This window comes from Nannospalax galili, unplaced genomic scaffold (assembly GCF_000622305.1).
Source record: "Nannospalax galili isolate Female #2095 unplaced genomic scaffold, S.galili_v1.0 scaffold585, whole genome shotgun sequence".
Lineage (NCBI taxonomy): Eukaryota > Metazoa > Chordata > Mammalia > Rodentia > Spalacidae > Nannospalax > Nannospalax galili.
In genome coordinates, this window is record NW_008354016.1 from 171,342 (window position 1) to 177,837 (window position 6,496).

The window sequence follows — 6,496 nt, forward strand, 5'->3', positions numbered from 1 at the left end:
ACAGTTAGCTGGGAAAGGGGGTTGGATAATCTGGCGAGGGTCCAGTGACCCTGCTTGGCCCTCCTTTAATGAATGAGCACAAACATCAACAAGCCCAGTTGTGACGATGTTTAGCAATCAGTTTCAGCTGAAGTCGTGATGATGGTAGTTATTTCATGCAGAAGGGTCTGCTGTATAGCATCATCTTATTAAAAGGACCTGGAATTTAAAAGGATTTGGTGCTAGGATCCACATGTGAGGGAGGACATATGTTGTTTGTTTTTCTGAGTCTGTATTCACTTAGTATAACAGTTTCTAGATCCATCCATTTACCTACAAATTTCATTATTTCGTCTTTCTTTACTGCTGAATAGAACTCCATTCTGTAAATATACCACATTTTTGTTAACCACTCGTCAGTTGAGGGGCACTTAGGTTGTTTCCATCTCTTAGCTACTGTGAAAAGCGCAGCAACAAACATGGTTGTACAAGTGTCTCTGCAATAGTATGCGTCCTTTGGGTATATGCCAAGGAGTGGTATAACCAGGTCATATGGTAGGTTCTTTTTTAGTTTTTTAAGATTTTGCCATACTTTTTTCCATAGAGGCTTCACAAGTTTGCAATCCCACCTGTAGTGAATGAGCATTTCCCTTTGTCCACATCCTCTCCATCATTTGTTCTCCTAATCCTAGCCAGTCTGATTGGAATAAGGTGACACCTTAGGGTGGTTTTAATTTGTATTTCTCTAATTACTAATGATGCTGAGTACATTTTGAGATGCTTCTTAGCCATCTTTATTTCTTCCTTTAAGAACTCTCTCTGTTTAGATCTTTAGCCCATCTTTTAATTGGGTCATTTGGTTTCTTGATTCTTTGTTTTTTTGAGTTCTCTATATATTTTGGATGTTAAACCTCTGTCAGATGTGTCACTGGTGGAGATTTTTTCCCATTATGTGGGTTTTCGCTTCACTGTTTTGATTGTTTCTTTTGCTGTACAGAAGCTTTTTAGTTTAATGATTGATTTTTGACCTTAATTCCTGAGCAACTTCTGTCTGATTTAGAAAATCCTTTCCTAAACCTATATCTTGTAAGTTACTGCCAATACTTTCTTCTAATAGTTTCAGAGTTTCCAGTTTCACATTGGGGTCTTTGATCCATTTGGAGTTGACTTTTGTGCAAGGTGAAAGATAAGAATCTAGTTTCATTCTCCTATAGTTGGAGATCCAGTTTTGCCAGCACCATTTGTTGAAGATGCTGTCTCTCCTCCATTGTGTGTTCTTGGCACCTTTGTCAAATTCAGGTGGCTGAAATTGTGTGTACTCAGGTTTGGATCTTCAATGATGTTCCATTGATCTATGTGTCTATTTTTGTGTCAGTACCACGATGTTTTTATGACTATAGCTCTGTAGTATACTTTGAGATCTGGAATAGTAATCCCCCCAGTGTTGCTCTTTGTGCCCAGGGTTGCATTGCCTATCTGGGGTCTTTTGTGCTTCCATGTGAATTTAAGGATTTTTTTTTTAATTCTGTGAAGTATGTCATGGGGATTTTGATTGGGATTGCACTGAATCTATATATTGCTTTTGGTAGGATGGTCATTTTCACAATACCCTTCCATCTCCTGGTGTCTTCCTCAATCTCTTTCTTTAGCAATTTAAAATTTTCTTTGTAGGGATCTTTTGTGTCTTTGTTCAGATTTATTCTGTTTCTTTTTTTTTCAGCAATTGTGAATGGAAGCATTCCCCTGTATTCTTTCTCCAATTGCTTGTTATTGATATATAGAAAAGCTACTGATTTTTGTCTATTGATTTTATAACTTGCCACTATACTGAAAGTGTTGATCAGTTCTAGGAGTTTTCTGGTGGAACTTTTGGGATCTCTTAAGTATGGTATTATATCATCTGCAAAAAGTGATAGTTTGACCTTTTCCAATTAGTAGTCCTTTAATTTCCTTCTCCTGTCTCATTGCTCTAGCAAGAGTTTCAAGCACTATGTTGAAAAGGAGTGGAGATAATGGACATCCTTGTCTGGTTCCTCATTTTAATGGGAATGCCTCCAGTTTTTCTCCATTTGGAATGAATTTGGCTGTGGGTTTGTTGTATATAGCTTTAATTATGTTGAGGTATGTTCCTTCCAGTCCAGTTCCCTCTAAGACTTTGAACATAAATGCATGCTGGATTTTGTCAAAAAACCTTTTCTGCATCTATTGAGATGACAATGTAGTTTTTGTCTTTGAGTCCACTTATGTGATTTAATGACTGTCGCGAGCCATGCTTGACATAAGCATTGGAAATTAGAAGAGTGCCACTTTAAGAGCTTCTGAGCTCTCAGCTTCAGCGGTTTGAGCTGACAGGCTGTGCCTCCATGATAAATCAGGTCTCTTAGAAACTTACTTTTGGTTCGGTCTTTGGGCACTGGAGTTGGTGAGGTAATGCAGCAACCTGCTGCATCCGTAGTTACTTTCTGTTAGTAAAATATCTATGGTGATTCCTTGGTGATTCCTTGGTTACCCCAAATCTGATTCCTATATAAGATTTGTGTTCCTCACAACAATAAGCCATTCTGTGATTACTCACCTGACTGCTAAGAATTAAACTTTTTATAATAAAATCAAGACCTTTGTCTTGACTCTTTTCTTGTTGAAGACCCAAGCCTGGTGGGCTTGGGGGGCATTCGACAAATGGCACCCAACATGGGGCCTGAGGGGTCCAAGGAGGGACCCCTGGAGGAGAGACCCCAGGCTGAGGTGAGTATGACAAGACACTTAAGTAAAATAAGTAATATAAAATTGAGAAAACCTGCTTCAGAAGTGAAAGCCGAGTGCAAGTGTAACCATGAAGCACTGGCTAGTAAACTGCTGGTAAAATTAGAAAGTCTTCAGAAAAGTGTTGAAATATTAGAGAAATGTTTAGAGGAAAAACTAGTCACCAGCAATGCAGTCTCTGAGACTTCAGATTCAGAGACTGTACAAGAGTCTGCTGGTTCTGAGAGATGGGACACTGCTGTCCAGGAGAGGCAGTCCGAACTGGACAGACAGCTACAGCACATGCAGGAACAGATAAATTCATTGGCAGAGCAAATAAGTTTTGAACAACAAAAGTTGCCTCTTAAAGGCACCTCTGAGCCTTCTTTTCCTGCAGGTTTACAGCCCCCAGAGATAAAGGATGAGCCTGTAATTGCTAGGGTGAACAATTCCTTTATTTCGTCCTGTCCCTTGTCACTGTCACTTATACAAATGAGTATACGGTATGAAGCTACTATTGAAGAGGATGTGTCAGGATTTTTTCCAGTTACAGAAAAAGATGGTTGCCAGGAAAATAGGGTTAGGACACATCTCCTTTTTCTATTCAAGTGGTTAAAAGAATTAAAATCTGCTTGTACACAGTATGGACCTACGGCTGCTTTTACTCAGGCTGTGCTAAAATCTTTGCCTACTGAAGCTTTGGCTCCTAATGATTGGAAGCAAATAGGCAAAGCCTGTCTGTCAGGAGATTTTCTTTTATGGAAATCAGAATTTGAAAAATTCTGTCAGGATACTGCTGACCTTAATAGAGCTCAAAATATTCCTATTACTTTTGAGATGCTTGCTGGTAAAGGCCAATATAGAGAGACAGAACAACAGAAAAACCTCCCCTTTGCTGCCTATGATCAAACTGATTCTGCAGCAAGACAGGCTTGGAATAAACTACCACAGTCTGGATGGCAGACTGAGGACCTAACTAAGCTTAGACAAGGTCCTGATGAACCTTTTTGAGAGTTTATGTCTAATTCTGTATATCAAGCTGCACCAAGGCCTTACAGAGAGGAGGGCGGCCTGTCTGACTATATTAGACTTTGTTCGGATATTAGGCCTTCCTATACACAAGGAGCAGCTTTTGCTGCTGCCTTGCAGAACAAGTCTAGAAAAGATACCTTCTTTTACCAGCAAACAAAAACTAAAAAATGTTATGGCTGTGGACAAGTAGGTCATGTACAAAGATACTACCCTCATGGCAACTCTGTCTTTGCACAGAAGAAGGGTCCTGGAATCTGCCCTAGGTGTGAAAAAGGCAGACACTGGGCTAATAGATGTAGATCAACAAGAGATCTACATGGCAATCTTCTCTTGCCAAACGAGAGGAGCAGCCAGCCTCAGGCTTTGAGACAAGATTCTCGGGCCCCACAATGTTATGGGGCTTTTCAGAGAGACAGCAATTCATCTCAAGGCTTTTTTGAATGACCTCGAGCAGCTGCGGAACTAGTTCCTTGTACTGGCTTTAACAATGCAGGTGTAAGCTCTGCCAAGGAAAATTCTTGGCCCTCTGCCTCCAGGATAGGTAAGTCTAAAAGTAAACGTCATGTTTCTGCAATAGAACTGTTCAATTTCCCCTAAACATTATTGATACAGATAGTCATGTAAATATTATATGAGTTCTAAAAGCCTCAAAATTTAAGCACCTAGACATGCTGTTTCTATATGCTAAAGCTAACTCTGGAGGGAAATTGTGCACCTTTCACTTCAGACTTAATACTGTTCTTTTCAGCCTTGTTCTCAAAAGTTTTCCAGGCTCAGGCTGGCCCCCTGGCCCTGGAGAAAGAATGAGAACATGAAAATACAAAAAGCAGCTTGATAATATGAGGCATTATTAACATATTGGATTAGCTGGTAAGATAGAAACAACTTTAATTTCAATTGTCGAGTTTGTTTGATTGTCCATGGATACCTATTTTTTCACATTTGTTGACGTTACCCAGGTAACCTTATTTCTAGAATAGGAAAGTTCCGGAGCTAAGTTCAGTATTGTTCTGTTACTAGGGTTATTTTTGACAAAGGGCGCCTTTAAAAACTGTTGTGAATTCACTTTTAAATTGAAACATTTTTCTTAGGTCCATTTTCCATTTTCAACTTATTGTGTACACTCACTATGTGTAGCAAATATGTGTATTGTCTATTTTATATGTCTTGTATGTCCCCCTGTTTGGATCCATTTACTATTGTGCGCACTTCTCAATTTAAATCCTTTAATTAGACATACTGGTACCAGTTGATATAATTCAAAAATATTATAATTAATGTCATTTCTCTTATGATGGACTAAGCATAGCCCTTTTCACTTTGTTTTAAAGCTTAAGTTTATATAGCTACCTGCTCTAAATTTGTTATTTTAAAGCTTTGTTTTATGCTACCATAAGCTCCCCGTGCTTGTTTGTGTCACCCTTGACTACTTGATTCTAGATGTTTCTGGAATAAGGGAGTGGTTCTACATTAGTTTGTAGATTGTTGCCTAGGAAATGTGTTTGCTATAGATAACTTTTTACTTACAGGTTATGCTTTTCCCTTTCTTTTTCAAAGCTTCAAGAACATAAGAGTAGCTGCCAGATTTTACAACTTTAATATTCTTGTTCAACATTTCATTTTCCTTTACAGTTTCTACAGATCTTGGATTTTTATTTCCCATGTGTATCTTTTGTAGTAATATTTGTTAGGTTTTGTCTTTTATTTCCATTTATTTGTAGATTTGCTGCACCCTACTTTGAGATTCATTTATAATCTACAACTACTTCTGGTTTAGACAATTAACATAAATCACTTGTTATTACATTTCAATTCAAGTTATTTCCTTTCAATACCTGTTTTAAGTTATTCTTTACATGACTGTTTCATGTTACCATGGATACCTATATTGTGTTGTTAGGGTCACTCTTTTGTTTACAGGAACCTCTCTATTAATAATTAATATCTCCCTGCCTACAGTGTTGCCACATTATTGATTTACATTTTCATTTGTTACGATTGTTGTATGTTGCCTTGCTTACTTACTTTGTGTTATAAAGGGTCCCTCTTTTACTTACAGATATCATTTGGTGGCTTCCACATCTATTGACCACATCTTGGAGTATGCCTTCACTTTCTTACTTCAGAATTCTCTCTCTTTTACAGTCTAGAGCTTTAATGTTGAGATTGCTTATATTAAGATTGGGTATTATTATTTTTGTATTTTCTTAATTTTGCCTGGCTAGCTCAGTCAGTAAAGCTTCAGATTTTGGCCTTCATTCTACCTTTGACTTTAAACTTTACAATTTGCTCTTAGGTTTTACAAGCCTTATTGCTCTGTTTCCAGATTGGCTGATGTTGCTATCATCTGTAACCATGCATTTCCCACATAAGGGAAACCTGTTTTCATTCACATTTGTTCTATACATTTGGATTTCTGCTGTTGAAACTGAAAACATTTATTGGGCTCATGTACCTAATCCTCCCTCTTCTTCATCCTTATACTTGGAAGGAGCCTACCATTGTGGTTCCTACTTTTCCTATGAATGTTTTGTCACCTCCTTATGGAACAGGTGAGCCAGATTTTCCTGATGAAGAAGGAACTGTTTTTAATTATACTCAATTTGTCACTACTGATATTATGTGCTTTGGAGTTCCTCCTTGTTATCCTATAAGACAACAGGATTGGGTTGCTCTGGGAGGTTTATGGGATCCTGCTCATCCACACATGGTACGTTTTTCTGCCCAGTCCATAGGTTCTAAT